This window comes from Nerophis ophidion, linkage group LG12 (genome assembly GCF_033978795.1).
Source record: "Nerophis ophidion isolate RoL-2023_Sa linkage group LG12, RoL_Noph_v1.0, whole genome shotgun sequence".
Classification (NCBI taxonomy): Eukaryota; Metazoa; Chordata; class Actinopteri; order Syngnathiformes; family Syngnathidae; genus Nerophis; species Nerophis ophidion.
Window position 1 is genome coordinate 1386020 of NC_084622.1, and position 18505 is coordinate 1404524.

At 43.6% G+C, this 18505-nt stretch overlaps 1 pseudogene; it reads right to left on the reverse strand.

Moving 5' to 3' along the window:
• LOC133562870 (pleckstrin homology domain-containing family A member 5-like) overlaps window positions 1-1897 on the reverse strand; it is a 344567-nt pseudogene extending 342670 nt beyond the window's left edge.
• Between the last annotated feature and the right edge of the window lie 16608 nt (window positions 1898-18505).

The window sequence follows — 18505 nt, forward strand, 5'->3', positions numbered from 1 at the left end:
GGGCGGAAGGCAGGGTACACCCTGGACAAGTCGCCACCTCATCACAGGGCCAACACAGATAGACAGACAACATTCACACACTAGGGACCATTTAGTGTTGCCAATCAACCTATCCCCAGGTGCATGTCTTTGGAGGTGGGAGGGGCCTATCCCCAGGTGCATGTCTTTGGAGGTGGGAGGGGCCTATCCCCAGGTGCATGTCTTTGGAGGTGGGAGGGGCCTATCCCCAGGTGCATGTCTTTGGAGGTGGGAGGGGCCTATCCCCAGGTGCATGTCTTTGGAAGTGGGAGGAAGCCGGAGTACCCGGAGGGAACCCACGCAGTCACGGGGAGAACATGCAAACTCCACACAGAAAGATCCCGAACCTGGATTTGAACCCAGGACTGCAGGAACTTCGTATTGTGAGGCAGACGCACTAACCCCTCTGCCACCGTGAAGCCCCAGTGCCACCCACACTGGTTTGAATGTAACTTAGATATTGGCTTTCAATATGTATTCTTTCATGCAATTTCATAGTTCATGCTGCCCTGCTCACGTCACCACAAGTAAGTTTGGTTTATTTATGCCACAGTTAATGTCTTTTGTTTCATGTCCACAATTTACGTCAAAGTGCTAGTTTTGTTCCTTTCGTTAAGTTTTGTACCTCCGCTACGAGCGCCTTTTGTTTGCAGGTTTTATAGTCAAAGAATTTAATCACTTATTACCATGAATTGATTAACGTGGACCCCGACTTAAACAAGTTGAAAAACTTATTGGGGTGTTACCATTTAGTGGTCAATTGTACGGAATATGTACTGTACTGTGCAATCTACTAATAAAAGTATCAATCAATCAATCAAAATTCACCTTCACGCCATGTCGGGTCCAGTTCATTTGCATCTCGGGAAAACTAAGTCCAAGTTATGACAGAATGTCATTAAAACAGTTATCTCCATCTTTTGACACTTCTCCCACTCCTGTCCTTGCACGCTACACCGCTACATCAAAGATGACGGGGAGAAGATGCTGTCGAAAGTGAGCCACGTAAATAAGACAGCATAGCGGCATAGCTCGGTGGGTAGAGCGGCCGTGCCAGCAACTTGAGGGTTGCAGGTTCGATTCCCGCTTCCGCCATCCTAGTCACTGCCGTTGTGTCCTTGGGCAAGACACTTCACCCACCTGCTCCCAGTGCCACCCACACTGGTTTAAATGTAACTTAGATATTGGGTTTCACTATGTAAAGCGCTTTGAGTCACTAGAGAAAAGCGCTATATAAATATAATTCACTTCACCATGCCGCCTCACCTGCAGAGTTCCTGTGTCCGGTAATGACCGCCTGTCCACTCAGCGGATGTAGCCAGCTTGTACTCTTGGCTTCCTCGCTGCGGACCACGCACGCACACACACACACACACACACACACACACACACACACACACACACACACACACACACACACACACACACACACACACACACAACATACACACACACACACACATTATTAGTAAGACGCCGACACTTTACTCCGAAGAAGGAACGGCACGGGGGGGCGGACATTCCCGGGGACGCCGTCGTAATTATCATTTATTAAATTTTTGTGCGACACTTACCTGACGAAGAAGACGCGTCCGTCCCGAGTGACGCCATAAGTCCAGGACGACGGCAGCCCGCCGAGCCAGTGCGGCTGCAGGTCTCCCGCCATGTCTGCCAATGGAGAGTGGCGCGCGCACGCTGGCACGCGCGTGCACCGAAACCTTGGCAACCGCCGCCTGCTTGACTTCAAAAGTCAGCTCCTTTCTAACATGTTATTACCAACTTGATTCACGCTCACAACGCCATTCAAAGTGTCTTCCTTCCGGATGTTGTCATTTAAACGAAGACGGCGCGTAAACCATACTTGTCAACCCTGAGAACTGCGAATTGGGGAAATATACGGGGGGCGGGGCGGGGGGCGGAGTTAAGGGATATACGGGGGGGCGGAGTTAAGGGGGGAGGAGTATATTTACAGCTAGAATTCACTGAAGTTCAAGTATTTCTTATATATATATATATATATATATATATATATATATATATATATATATATATATATATATATATATACATATATATATATATAATGATAAATGGGTTGTACTTGTATAGCGCTTTTCTACCTTCAAGGTACTCAAAGCGCTTTGACACTACTTCCACATTTACACACACATTCACACACTGATAGAGGGAGCTGCCATGCAAGGCGCCAACCAGCACCCATCAGGAGCAAGGGTGAAGTGTCTTGCTCAGGACACAACGGACGTGACGAGGTTGGTACTAGGTGGGGATTGAACCACGGCCACTCTCCCCACTGCACCACGATATATATATATATATATATATATATATATATACACGGTGGTAGAGGGGTTAGTGCGTCTGCCTCACAATACGAAGGTCCTGCAGTCCTGGGTTCAAATCCAGGCTCGGGATCTTTCTGTGTGGAGTTTGCATGTTCTCCCCGTGAATGCGTGGGTTCCCTCCGGGTACTCCGGCTTCCTCCCACTTCCAAAGACATGCACCTGGGGATAGGCCCCTCCCACCTCCAAAGACATGCACCTGGGGATAGGCCCCTCCCACCTCCAAAGACATGCACCTGGGGATAGTTCCCTCCCACCTCCAAAGACATGCACCTGGGGGTAGGCCCCTCCCACCTCCAAAGACATGCACCTGGGGATAGGCCCCTCCCACCTCCAAAGACATGCACCTGGGGATAGGTTGATTGGCAACACTAAATGGTCCCTAGTGTGTGAATGTTGTCTGTCTATCTGTGTTGGCCCTGTGATGAGGTGGCGACTTGTCCAGGGTGTACCCCGCCTTCAGCCCGATTGTAGCTGAGATAGGCGCCAGCGCCCTCCGTGACCCCAAAAGGGAATAAGCTGTAGAAAATGGATGGATATATATATATATATTTATATATATATGTATATCTGTATTTATAACTTGTTTATTTTTCAACAGGTTTATTTTTTTTACATCTTTTTTTCCAAATAGTTCAAGAAAGACCACTACAAATGAGCAATATTTTGCACTGTTATACAATTTAATAAATCAGAAACTGATGACATAGTACTGTATTTTACTTCTTTATCTCTTTTTTTCAACCAAAAATGATTTTCTCTGATTAGGGGTTTGTTGGAGCCTATCTATATCATGTATTTATTAATTGTTTTGACAATGGAATCGAATCATGCCAATGATGATATTGATGGATTATTGGATTTTTTCAGATGAATTATGATTGCTTGATTGATTGATTGTGTTCAGCTGCTCATGCTCCTCCTGGCGGGCTGCACCCTCCTCCTATAATTAAGAAGACGGCACAGCCGGTGCTGCCTTTGTCTGTCTGTCATACTGAAGGAGTGAGGAGTGAAACAGTTTGTTTACCACTAAATAGTTTATTTTTGATTACATAGAAAGTCAACCACGGTGAATATTTTTTGTTTGTGAAAATAAATTAACATTTTGACTCTAGAAATATCTCCGCGAGTGCTTCTCCTCCTCAAGGCTACTCTGCAAACTTTATTTTTATTTTTAGCTGCAACAGGGGTACTTGAATTAAAAAAATGTTCACAGGGGGTACATCACTGAAAAAAGGTTGAGAACCACTGGTCTACAGGATCAACTCTACAACCTGCAGTCATGTCCGCTTTCCCTCCGTACAGACAGCCCAGTCACATGATATATGCGGCTTTGACACACACAAGTGAATGCAAGGCATACTTGGTCAACAGCCATACAGGTCACACTGAGAGTGGCCGTATGAGCAACTTTAACACTGTTACAAATATGCGCCACACTGTGAACCCACACCAAACCAGAATGACAACACATTTCGGGAGAACATCCGCACCGTAACACAACATAAACACAACCGAACAAATCCCAGAAACCCTTGCAGCACTAACTGTTCCGGGACTCGACAATCTACACCCCCATTACCACCAAACCCCGTCCCCTAACCCCACCCACCTTAACCCCAGCCCCTCCCCCATCAACAACTATCTCAGCTGCATTTGGCGGGGTACAAGTCGCCACCTCGTCTCAGGTCCAACACAGATAGACAAACAACATTCACACACACCAAAATCCATTTTAAAATATTCAACACTCTACTGCCGTCTGGCGGCTACAGTGGATAGTCCATCCATCCATTTTCTACCGTTTATTCCCTTTTTGGGGTGGCAGGGGGCGTTGGCGCCTATCTCAGCTACAATTGGGCGGAAGGCGGGATACACCCTGGACAAGTCGCCACCTCGTCGCAGGGCCAACACAGATAGACAGACAACATTCACACTCACCAAAATCCATTTGAAGATATTCAACACTCTACTGCCGTCTGGCGGCTACAGTGGATAGTGCACCCTCCAATTGGTCACGTTCCATGTGTCAGGTTAACCATGAAGAGTTGAGCCACATGTATCCCCGTCTTCCTGTATGGAAGAAAGTTTATGGATAAAATATATATTTTAAACAGAAAAAAAAAAAAAATCTGGAATTGTCTTTATTTTTAAGTTATCATGCCATGATTTTACCACCCCCACTTTGGAGTAGATTTTTCTCCATGTGGCCCAAAATGAGTTCGACACCCCTGTTGTATATTGTCACTGAAGGCATCAAAACTTTGAATGAACACATGTGGAGTTGTGTACTTAACAAAAAAAGGTGAAATAACTCAACATATATTTCATATTCTGCAATGAGGTAGCGACTTGTCCAGGCTGTACCCCACCTCCTACCCGATTATAGCTGAGATAGGCACCAGCGCCCCCCGCTAACCCAAAGGGAATAAGCGATATATAATGAATGGATGGATGGATATTTTATATTGTAGTTTTGTCAAAATAGCCTCCCCTTTGCTCTGATTACTGTTTTGCAAACTTTTGGCATTCTCTTGATGAGCTTCAAGAGGTCACCTGAAGGTTTTTCTCTTTCACTTGCAGGTGTCATAGTTTTGATGCAGTCAGGGACAATCTACAGTGTAAATAGTCGTTAAAATAAAGAAAACGTATTGAAACTTTGGGCCTGTACTGTATGTGCATATATATATATATATATATATATATATATATATATATATATATATATATATATATGCAACTTGTCCAGGGTGTAAATGACTCCCGCCTGAATGCAGCTGAGATAGGCTCCACGCGACCCCTAAAGGGACAAGCAGTAGAAAATGGATGGATATGTGTGTGTGTGTGTGTGTGTATATATATATATATATATATATATATATATACATATATATATATATATATATATATATATATATATATATATATATATATATATATATATGCAACTTGTCCAGGGTGTAAATGACTCCCGCCTGAATGCAGCTGAGATAGGCTCCACGCGACCCCAAAAGGGACAAGCAGTAGAAAATGGATGGATGTGTGTGTGTGTGTGTGTGTATATATATATATATATATATATATATATATATATATATATATATATATCCATCCATCCATCCATTTTCTCCCGCTTATTCCCTTTTGGGGTCGCAGGGGGCGCTGGTGCCTATCTCAGCTATAATCGGGTAGGAGGTGGGGTACACCCTGGACAAGTTGCTACCTCATCGCAGAATATGAAATATATGTTGAGTTATTTCACCTTTTTTTGTTAAGTACACAACCCCACATGTGTTCATTCAAAGTTTTGATATATATATATATATATATATATATATATATATATATATATATATATATATATATATATATATATATATATATATATAATGAAAACCAATCAACAGCGCTTCTGCTGGTTGCAACAAAATATTGCACTTCTTTATGCATTATTTGGTTCATGGTAAAAATAATCAGCAATCAATTCCACACGATTGACATCCATCCATCCATTTTCTACCGCGTATTCCCCTTCGGGGTCGCGGGGGGCGCTGGCGCCTATCTCAGCTACAATCGGGCGGAAGGCAGGGTACACCCTGATTGACATATATTTCATTATATTCATACTGACTTTCACATTTTTTGGTAGCGTCGCTGTACTTTTTGTGGTCACCCAGAGGAAATGAAAACTTTAAAGTAGGTATATTAGTTGTCCCTCCTTTGATCTTTAGCTGAAAATGAGATCTTGAACATGTGCTCATATTTCTTAAATGATGTCTCGAGGGAAAGACCTTCCTTTGGCCGGATCCAATTTCAAGATTATGAAAAGCTCTCTCTTTCTGTGCCCATTTCAGCTGGCCGATAAAATAAGCGATTGAACGCCGAGTTGATTCATAGTCCGATCAGGAGTGGCTTTGATTGTCAATCTTTTTTCAAGTCTTCAAAAACTCAATTATTATTTTGTGTCACAGTTCTCAAAAGGGAGGACCGAGTGTAAAACAGCTACACTTAGTCTTTTTTAAATGTTATCCCTTTATGTCCTCCTAGTTTTACCCACACAGTCAGACTATGACATAAAAACAAAATAAGCCTGAATCAATAATAATTGGCAAGAAAAAATTCTCAAAATATTTTTAAACGCTGATGCAAAACAGGACGGTTAGTTAACCCGAATCAAAGCGGAACCCCTGAATTTGGACTAATGCCATCCTTTGACATTGGTATCACAAAAATCATGAACAAGATGTCTAAACGCTGATGCAAAACAGGACGGTTAGTTAACCCGAATCAAAGCGGAACCCCTGAATTTGGACTAATGCCATCCTTTGACATTGGTATCACAAAAATCATGAACAAGATGTCAAACTCAAGGCTCGGGGGCGACATCTGGCCCGCCATATCATTTAATATTACCAGCAAATGCCTGGAAATAATACGCAAAAATAAAGTAGTTTACCTTTTATTACTAAACCTCTTAAGGCCTTAGTGGCCACATGCGTGGACAGCACCTTTTAGCTCTAATTTCCAAAATTGTGTACACTACTGAATTGGGGTCTAATGGCCACTTATGTGGACACTTATACTGCCATCTGGTGGTGTCAGAAAAGTATAACATACAATGGAATTTGGGGAAAAAAAGTGTAAACACTACACATGACGTACACGTGTGTGTACTTATGGACTAAGTACATCATATCAAAATATGATTTTTAGTTTATTTCTAATTAGGGTCCAATAAGTCCAGGAGCAAAGATAAATAAAAAAAAATCTTGTAAACCAACAGCTTGGGCCTTAAGCGGTTAATGTACTTGTTATTTCCATTTTGACAGAAAAAAACGCATGTTCTCCAAAAATGGTATACCTTTTCAACTTAAATTGTATCTCATGTTGCAACAGTTATTATTTGATCATACATTTCAACATTTTTTCGCTGTTAAAATTTCAATAAATATTTAAATATCAGCTTGAGTCTTGATATCTAAGCAAGTTATCCATCAACTTGTACAAAGTATAATGCCAGTAGATTTTTACATTAAAGAACCAGCAGCTCAGTTGGCAGAATTTTACCGTCAAAAAACAGTGGTGGCGTTTTTTCAATTTACATTAATATGCTATAAAAACCATCGACCCTTCTGAAATACTATTGAGGACCTGATATTTATTTATTAGTCACTTGACTATCAAAATAGATGAATAAAAGGAACCGGACGTATTAATGTAACTACGTACGTACGTAGCACATCCACGCGAATTAGCTTTGGATGTTAGTTAATGATACTGATTTGGATAGTCAGCATACTGTATAATTGAATGTGTTATTCAATTATGTTGTGACAGACTCTTGCTGCCGTCCTGCGGGTTCCATGGACCACTCAGGAAGGACATGATCGTCGAGCAGGTTCGACTCTTTTATTTTTTCAAATAAAGCTTGTCTTCAAGTCGGATCGCTTTTCAGCTCCTTCTCCACTGTTCGTTCCTCGGTCGCTTTTCAGCCAGCCGCGTTTTCGTCTTTCGTGCGCTGTTCTCTTTTGCGTTCGCTCCTAATCCGTTGCTGCAAGCTCTCCAACTCCTTCTGCCCCGATCTCTCCTCCTTCTTCCCTTTTATACACTGCAAGGAGATACGTAGATTGTTTGTGCGAGCCACCCATTTGATCTAGATTGCGGCGTCGCTGCCAGCTCGTCCCGCCTCTCCGCTCAGCCGCATTCTCCGCCTCCTTGCCGCCATCTTGGGCAGGGCTCCAGTGTGCCCTGCCCCGCGTCGGACCGTCGGCTCCGCCTCTCCACACAATGTATTTGAAGAAAACGTAAGTGCATGACTTGCGCGTCAAGGAGGAATTTAGCAAGTTTGGCTTCAGATGAAAAAAATCCTCTCCGCCTTCAATCGTCTCGATCTTTCAAAGGCATACCCCGAAGCAAATTCTTGTTTTGTTCTTGGCTTTGTCATAAATAAGTTGGGAATTGTGAGAAGGAGTTTTAGATTGAATAAGGTCTGACATGTTTAGTAACTTTACCAGTGGCAGTAGTTAGATGAAGAAGGCATCCTGGATATGACACACTCAAGACTTTCTAATTGGTCAAACGGTGGAGGGCGGGACATCGAAATTAAAAAAAACAAGGTTTCGGGGCTGTAAATCTAATTTTGAAATGAGCGTATCCCGGCTGAACTACTGCAATCAGTTATAGAGGTATTGGAAAAGAACATGATTTATTAATGCCTTTTGACGTATCATACCTTACCATACCATACCAACTTTATTTATTGGTTTGTGCAGCCCTTTGAGACACTAGTGATTTAGGGCTATATAAGTAAACATTGATTGATTGATTGATAAAGCCCTTTAAAAACAACCACAGTTGAAGAACAAAGGGCTGTACACCACAAAGAAATAAAGGCAAAGGACAGACTAAAAAAAAAACACATGTAAAACAGAAGTAAAAAACACTTTGAAATAGCAAATACAAATTACCCTAAGATTACCCTAAGAACAATTTGTTACATAAAAAGCAGTTAAAAACAGTTTAAAAAGTTAAAAGTTAAAAACAGTTTAAAGTCTCATTCAGGGTTAAATGCCAGTGTATAAAAAATGGGTTTTAAGAAGGGTCTTAAAAATAGCCGAAGAAGGGACCGGTCTCACATGGAGAGGGAGAGCGTTCCAGAGTTTAGGACCCGCAACAGAGAAGGCTCTGTCCCCTCTGAGCTCGTCAGGGCCATTTAGTGATGACTTGACATGCAATTTTTACATATGGCTCCTTTAAAGGGGAACATTATCAGCAGACCTATGTAAGCGTCAATATATACCTTGATGGTGCAGAAAAAAGACTATATATTTTTTTAACCGATTTTGGAACTCTAAATGGGTGAATTTTGGCGAATTAAAAGCCTTTCTGTTTATCGCTCTGGAGGGGATGACGTCAGAATGTGACGTCGCCGAGGTAACACAGCCACCATTTTCATTTTCAACACATTGTAAACATTGGGTCTCAGCTCTGTTATTTTCCGTTTTTTCGACTATTTTTTGGAACCTTGGAGACATCATGCCTCGTCGGTGTGTTGTCGGAGGGTGTAACAACACTAACAGGGAGGGATTCAAGTTGCACCACTGGCCCGAAGATGACAAAGTGTCTGCCGCCAGACCCCCGTTGAATGTGCCAGAGTGTCTTCACATTTTACCGGCGATGCTAAGGCAGACATGGCACAGAGATGTATGGATAACCTGCAGATGCATTTGCAACGATAAATTCAACGAAATCACAAAGGTGAGTTTTGTTGATGTTGACTTATTTGCTAATCAGACATATTTGGTCGCAGCGTGACTGCCAGTTAATCGATGCTAACATGCTACGCTAATCGACGCTAACATGCTATTTACCGGCGGTGCTAAAGCAGACATGGCACAGAGATGTATGGATAACCTGCAGATGCATTTGTAACGATAAAGTCACAGTAATCACAAACGTGAGTTTTGTTGATGTTGACTGCCAGCTAATCGATGCTAACATGCTACGCTAATCGACGCTAACATGCTATTTACCGGCGGTGCTAAAGCAGAGATGGCACAGAGATGTATGGATAACCTGTAGATGCATTTGCAACTATATTACGTTTCCTTCCACCCACATTTAAGATGAAAAAAACACTTACCAATCGACGGATTTAAGTTGCTCCAGTGTCACAAGATGCGAAAGTCCTGATCGTTTGGTCCGCACATTTTACCGGCGATGCTAACGCAGCTATTCGGCCATGCTATGGCTATGAATAGCGTCAATAGCTATTCGCTCAATAGCTTCATTTTTTTTCTTCAATACTTTCATACTCCAACCATCTGTTTCAATACATGCGTAATCTGTTGAATCGCTTAAGCCGCTGAAATCCGAGTTTGAATCCGAGCTAATGTCACTATATCTTGCCGTGCTATTCGCCATTGTTTGTTTACATTGGCAGCACTGTGTGACGTCACAGGGAAATGGATAGTCGCATCGCGAATAGCGAAAATCAAGCACTTTAAAGCTTTTTTTAGGGTTATTCGGAGACCGGTAAAATTTTGAAAAAAACTTCAAAAAATACAACATGCCACTGGGAACTGATTTTTATTGTTTTTAACCCTTTTGAAATTCTGATAATGTTCCCCTTTAAGGGAATGTAAGAAAATAAGTACACCAAAAAGCAACCCAACACACAATATAGTGCGAGGGAAGTTGGCTCTAAAATCTGTTAGATTAGAATAACCTTGTTTCAAAGATGTTTTAGATCTCTTGCCTAAAGAGAAGACACGAGTCTTTGTACCCAAGACTTTGGTTGAACCACGGGTGAGGTTGCTTTCTGGATGTTCCTCCAACCCACTACAGATTTTACATAACTGTTTTCTGTAGGACTCTGAATGGTAAAACAGTGTTTTTGACGCCATCTAGTGAGAAACAAGTGAAATGTTCCACTAGGAATGTATAAAACAAAGTCATTTTCATTCCAAAAAACCAGAGACACCTCCTCCAGGAGTCATGCCGCACAATTTGAGAAAATCACTGCCGTAAAGTAACAAAGTCCGACCAAAGAAGCCTTTGAAAGATGTGTTAACATTGATAGAGAACATACTTCTTCTAGTCACTCCACCTCTGGGGTACTGGTCTCCCTTTCCTGCCGTGAGCTGTGAAAGTGCAGCATCAGCCGTTCACACCAAACAAAGACGGGTCATCCAACACCTTTTTACCTCTCCTGTTTGTTGCCCTTGTTTTCTATAGCCTGCCGGACACATGACATCCCTCATTGTTGTGAAGGGGGAGGAGGACTTTTGCTGATGGCAAATGGACGTAGCTACCAAATGCTAAGTCAGCTACATTTGAGGATAACTCCAAACATTGGGCAACCTGGGCATTCATGGCCACATAGTCCGAAGACAATTGGAGTTGGTAAGGCAATGGTTGGGGATGGTGACATCACTATTTTCATCAAAGCTGATATTTATGTGTCCGTGCGTCGGTTGAGGTGGGCGGGGGTGTATAATGTAGCCCGGAAGAGTTAGGGATGCATGGGATTCCGGGTATTTGTTCTGTTGTGTGTATGTTGTGTTACAGTGCGGATGTTCTCCCGAAATGTGTTTGTCATTCTTGTTTGGTGTTGGTTCACAGTGTATTAGTAAGGGTGTTAAAGTTATTTATATCACAACCATCAGTGTAACCTGTGTGGCCGTTGACCAAGTGTGCCTTGCAGTCGACGATGTGTGCTATCAGGGGTCGCATGCTACATGTGACTAGTCCGCACGCAGGTTGCAAGGCGTGGAGGCGGGCGTGACAATAGGTTTTAGAGAACATTAAAAGCATTGTCACCACAACACGCCCTCAAAATAGTTATGCGGGTGAAGATCGGAGAATGTTTGCCCAGGATATTTCTGGGAAAGGCACTGAAATCCGGAAAAACCTCCCTGAAAAATCTTGAGGGTCGGCAAGTTTGTAGCTGAGTCACATCAGAGTGATCAAAGCCCGGAGCCGAGGGTTGCCGACGCCTGCCCTGAACCCAAGATCTTGTCAATTTGGTTGAGGCCAGTCAAATAGCCCCAAAGTTGATTTGGAGATAAGTGCAAAAAGAGACAACAAAAAAGTTAAGACAAGACAAAGAAGCAAGCAGGAGAGATAAGGGGAGCGTCCACCCTCGATGAGTGCCAGAGAGTAGTTTTCTGGGTGAACATTTTATTCTAACATCGCCTTCATCGACCTCAATGATACGGTCGTCAGAACTACGCTGTAGAATATCCTCTGTACTCTCGCCTTCTCCCCGAAGCTCATCACTCTCTACGACGGCATTGGGAGCTTTGTCCGTGTAAACAGCAAGACCCACTAATTCGCCATTGTCGCCGGGGTCCGTACACCAGACCTGTTGAACTGTATCATGGACTATGTGATGACAGATCCTGGAGTCAGGATCGGTAACCATGATCTAACTGACCAGGACCATGCCGATGACACAACCTTCTTCTGCTGCTTTTTATGAACAAGGAGGCAACTAAGCTTGGACTGCGTGTCAACTGGTCCAAGACCAAGACATGTTGTCTTTGACTTCGAGATTGTAGAGTGGTTTCTTTAATTGTCTACCTGGGCTCTGCGGTTCCGAACACTTGGGACATCTTGACAGAGATGAACAGGCGGAGAGGATTTGCTGCTAGTGCCATGAGAAGCCTGTGGAGACCTTTATGGAGATGGCCTGACATCTTCTTCCTCACTAAACGCTGTCCTGTCAGTCCTTTATTGGACCGAGACATGGCCAATGTCTACGCCGTCAGAATCAATGTCATCAATCAATGTTTATTTATATAGCCCCAAATCACAAATGTCTCAAAGGACTGCACAAATCATTACGACTACAACATCCTCAGAAGAACCCACAAAAGGGCAAGGAAAACTCACACCCAGTGGGCAGGGAGAATTCACATACAGTGGGACGCCAGTGACAATGCTGACTATGAGAAACCTTGGAGAGGACCTCAGATGTGGGCAACCCCCCCCCCCCCTCTAGGGGACCGAAAGCAATGGATGTCGAGCGGGTCTAACATGATACTGTGAAAGTTCAATCCATAGTGGCTCCAACACAGCCGCGAGAGTTCAGTTCAAAGCGGATCCAAGACAGGAGCGAGAGTCCCGTCCACAGGAAACCATCCCAAGCGGAGGCGCATCAGCAGCGTAGAGATGTCCCCAACCGATACACAGGCGAGCGGTCCATCCTGGGTCCCGACGAGCGGTCCATCCTGGGTCTCGACTCTGGACAGCCAGTACTTCATCCATGGTCATCGGACCGGACCCCCTCCACAAGGGAGGGGAGGACATAGGAGAAAGAAAAGAAGCGGCAGATCAACTGGTCTAAAAAGGAGGTCTATTTAAAGGCTAGAGTATACAGATGAGTTTTAAGGTGAGACTTAAATGCTTCTACTGAGGTAGCATCTCCAACTTTTACCGGGAGGGCATTCCAGAGTACTGGAGCCTGAAATGAAAACGCTCTATAGCCCGCAGACTTTTTTTGGGCTCTAGGAATCACTAATAAGCCGGAGTCTTTTGAACGCAGATTTCTTGCCGGGACATATGGTACAATACAATCGGCAAGATAGGATGGAGCTAGACCGTGTAGTATTTTATACGTAAGTAGTAAAACCTTAAAGTCACATCTTAAGTGCACAGGAAGCCAGTGCAGGTGAGCCAGTATAGGTATATATGTATGTATATATGTATATAAAGGTATATACAGTATAGGTATATATGTATGTATATATGTATATAAAGGTATATACAGTATAGGTATATATGTATGTATATATGTATATAAAGGTATATACAGTACAGGTGTAATATTATCAAACTTTCTTGTTCTTGTCAAAAGTCTAGCAGCCGCATTTTGTACCAACTGTAATCTTTTAATGCTAGACATGGGGAGATCCAAAAATAATACGTTACAGTAATCGAGACGAGACGTAACAAACGCATGGATAATGATCTCGGCGTCTTTAGTGGACAAAATGGAGCGAATTTTAGCGATATTACGGAGATGAAAGAAGGCCGTTTTAGTAACGCTTTTAATGTGTGACTCAAAGGAGAGAGTTGGGTCGAAGATAATACCCAGATTTTTTACAGAGTCACCTTGTTTTATTATTTGGTTGTCAAATGTTAAAGTTGTATTATTAAATAGAGGTCGGTATCTAGCAGGACCGATAATCAGCATTTCCGTTTTTTTGGCGTTGGGTTGCAAAAAGTTAGCGGACATCCATTGTTTAATTTCATTAAGACACGCCTCCAGCTGACTACAGTCCGGCGTGTTGGTCAGCTTTAGGGGCATGTAGAGTTGGGTGTCATCAGCATAGCAGTGAAAGCTAACACCGTATTTGCGTATGATGTCACCTAGCGGCAGCATGTAGATGCTGAAGAGTACAGGGCCAAGGACCGAACCCTGGGGAACTCCACACATTACCTTAACATAGTCCGAGGTCACACTGTTATGGGAGACTCACTGCACCCTGTCAGTAAGATAAGAGTTAAACCAAGACAGGGCTAAGTCTGACATACCAATTCGTGTTTTGATACGCTCTAATAGAATATTATGATCGACGGTATCGAAAGCAGCGCTAAGATCGAGGAGCAACAACATAGATGACGCATCAGAATCCATTGTTAGCAATAGAACCACTGATATAATCACATTTCCAATGTGGAGCTGCGTCCGAAAACCAACCAGCCCAACATCCTTCGCGTTCTTGCCAAGTTTTGGCTCCTACAAATCCTCCGCCGTACCATCAACAACAACCAGAGCCTTCATGAAGTTCCACCCGTCAACAGTCAGTTGGATACGTCCTCACAGCCAACCCCACGCCCGCTGGTTCCTTCCTTGTTGACCCGGACTCTCGGCAGATCAATCTGTCACTGAAGGAACCGAATAAACTGGAGGAGTCTGGTGACCCTCCTGGGCTCAACGCTTTGCTGGCATTGGATTTAAGCAAGAACGGAACTAAGCTCTTAAATCTTTCTCCCCTTAAGGGCCTACATGTGACATCTTTACTGCTACTCTGGGGGTTTTGTTAAGAAGGTTTTGATTAGCATGAAACCGGACATATCCCACTTGCCCACCCCAAAACAGGCTGCTCTGAAAAGGGCTTTTTATAAAGTGATTTAAGTGTCCTGTGAATTTGAGTCTTGGGGGTATTTTTGAGCGAAACACAGGCAATCTCAAAATCACTAACCTGCTTTATGATAAGAGAAAGAGTCAAATGTTCTATCACAGTCCAGAACCAAAGTGCCAGATCAGGCCCACGAAAGAATGATCTATGGCGATGATATTTGATTAGAATTAGAACCGGCCCGCAGGCCACAGCCGCCTGCTGCTGTTTTGCACGCACCAATGTTCCATCAGTGTTGGCTCTAGGAATCAAGTCATAAAACTGGGGGGCCACAGTCAATTTTTGGGGTCCCAATTTTTGTAAGTGTTTTAAAAACAAATGATAAATGTATTCATTATCCTGTTATATCTTGCATTCTATATTGTGTTTTGGAAAAAACGTATCATAAACGTTACTTAATTCCTAAAAAAAATAGTACAAAATAAAACACATTTTTATGCATAAGTAAATGTGTTCAGTTTTAAACATTCATTCACTTTCTTCTTTCCTTAATGGATCTAAACTTTACCGCTGCCGGTAATTTATTCTATATTTTTATTGGAATACTTTCATAATTTGTTTATTCTACTTTTGGCCGAAGTAAGACAAAGAAAACAATCTGAAGTTTTCTTTATTTTTTTATTTTTAATGCCATCCATCCATCCATCTTCTTTCTGCTTATCCGAGGTCAAGTCGCGGGGGCAGCAGCCTAAGCAAGGAAGCCCAGACTTCCCTCTCCCCAGCCACTTCGTCCAGGTGCTCCCGGGGGAGCCTGAGGCGTTCCCAGGCCAGCCGGGAGACATAGTTTTCCCAATGTGTCCTGGGTCTTCCTTGTAGGATCCTACCGTGCCCTAAACGGTGGCATCCTGACCAGATGCCCGAACCATCATTTGTGGCTCCTCTCGATGTGGAGGAGCAGCGGCTTTACTTTGAGTTCCTCCCAGATGACAGAGCTTCTCACCCTATCTCTAAGGGAGAGACCCGCCTCATTTCGGCCGCTTGTACCCGTGATCTCGTCCTTTCGGTCATGACCCAAAGCTCATGACCATAGGTGAGGATGGGAACGTAGATCGAGCGGTAAATTGAGAGCTTTGCCTTCCGGCTCAGCTCCTTCTTCATCACAACGGATCGATACAACGTCCGCATTACTGAAGACGCCGCACCGATCCGACTGTCGACCTCAGGATCTACTCTTCCCTCACTCGTGAACAAGACTCCCAGGTACTTGAACTCCTCCACTTGGGGTAGCCTCTACTCCCCAACCCGGAGATGGCACTCCACCCTTTACCGGGCGAGAACCATGGACTCAGACTTTGAGAGGCTGATTCTCACACTCGGCTGCAAACCGATCCAGTGAGAGCTGAAGATCCCGGTCAGATGAAGCCATCAGGACTACATCATCTGCAAAAAGTAGAGACCTAATCCTGCGGTCACCAAACCGGAACCCCTCAACGCCTTGACTGCGCCTAGAAATTCTGTCCATAAAAGTTATGAACAGAATCGGTGACAAAGGGCAGCCTTGGCGGAGTCCAACCCTCACTGGAAATGTGTCCGACTTACTGCCGGCAATGCGGACCAAGTTCTGACACTGATCATACAGGGAGGGGACCGCCACAATAAGACAGTCCGATACCCCAAACTCTCTGAGCACTCCCCACAGGACTTCCCGAGGGACACGGTCGAATGCCTTCTCCAAGTCCACAAAGCACATGTAGACTGGTTGGGCAAAGTCCCATGCACCCTCAAGGACTCTGCCAAGAGTATAGAGCTGGTCCACCGTTCCATAGTTTTAATGCCATGATTTTAATAGTCCGGCCTGCGTGTACACAGAGTTTCCTCCATGCGGGCCCCGAGCTAGAATGACTTTGATACCCCTGGTCCAGAATATTAACAAACGAGACACATAATCCTGAAAACATATGGATCTGAGCCTGCATACCCCGTGGGATCTGGATGGAGGCCATGTCTGGAATTGGACTTTTCTTTGTTCTGCAATTGGCACTTTTTACTAATAATGCAAGTTTGCATTCTTTTCCCAACATCAACACAAAGTCAATCCAGTGTAATTCCTCTCCTGGATGCGGACTTCGGGCTACTAAAGGTCACATGCAAACTTGATAGCGTGTGCAAAGCTGATCTATTAAGCTCACGTGTGGAGGATTGTATTTCTTAAACTCATTTGTATACTCTAACCTTTAAATAGACCCCCTTTTTAGACCAGTTGATCTGCCGTTTGTTTTCTTTTCTGGCCACCTCTCCCTTGTGGAAGGGGGTGTGGGGGTACAGGTCCGGTGGACATGGATGAAGGGCTTGACTGTCCAGAGTCCAAACCCGGGGTGGACCGCTCGCCTGTGCATCGGTTGGGGACATCTCTGTGCTGCTGACCTGTCTCTGCTCTGGATGCTCTCCTGCTGGCCCCACCATGGACTGGACTCACACTATTATGTTAGATCCACTATGGACTGGACTCACACTATTATGTTAGATCCACTATGGACTGAACTCTCATTATTATGTTAGATCCACAATGGACTTGACCCTCCGTATTATGGTAAATCCACTATGGACTGGACTCACACTATTATGTTAGATCCACTATGGACTGGACTCTCACTATTATGTTAGATCCACTATGGACTTGACCCTCCGTATTATGGTAAATCCACTATGGACTGGACTCTCACTATTATGTTAGATCTACTATGGACTGGACTCTCACACTATTATGTTAGATCCACTATGGACTGGACTCTCACTATTATGTTAGATCCACTATGGACTGGGCTCTCACTATTATGTTAAATCCAATATGGACTGGACTCTCACTATTATGATGGATCCACTATGGACTGGACTTTCAAACTATTATGTTAGATCCATTATGGACTGGACTCTCACTATTATGTTAGATCCACTATGGACTGGACTCTCACTATTAGGCTAGATCCACTATGGACTGGCCTCTCACACTATTATGTTAAATCCATTATGGACTGGACCCTCACTATTAAGCAAGATCCACTCTGGACTGGTCTCTCACTATTATGTTAGATCCACTATGGACTGGACTCTCACTATTGTGTTAGATCCACTATGGACTGGACTCTCAGACTATTATGTTAGATCCATTATGGACTGGACTCTCACTATTATGTTGGATCCACCATGGACTGGACTCTCGCTATTATGTTAGATCCACTATGGACTGGACTCTCACTATTATGTTAAATCCACTATGGACTGGACTCTCACTATTATGTTAGATCAACTATGGACTGGACTCTCACTATTATGTTAGATCCACTACGGACTGGACTCTCACTATTATGTTAGATCCACTATGGACTGGACTCTCACTATTATGTTAGATCAACTATGGACTGGACTCTCAGACTATTATGTTCGATCCACTATGGACTGGACCCTCACTATTAAGCAAGATCCACTCTGGACTGGACTCTCACTATTATGTTAGATCCACTATGGACTGGACTCTCAGAC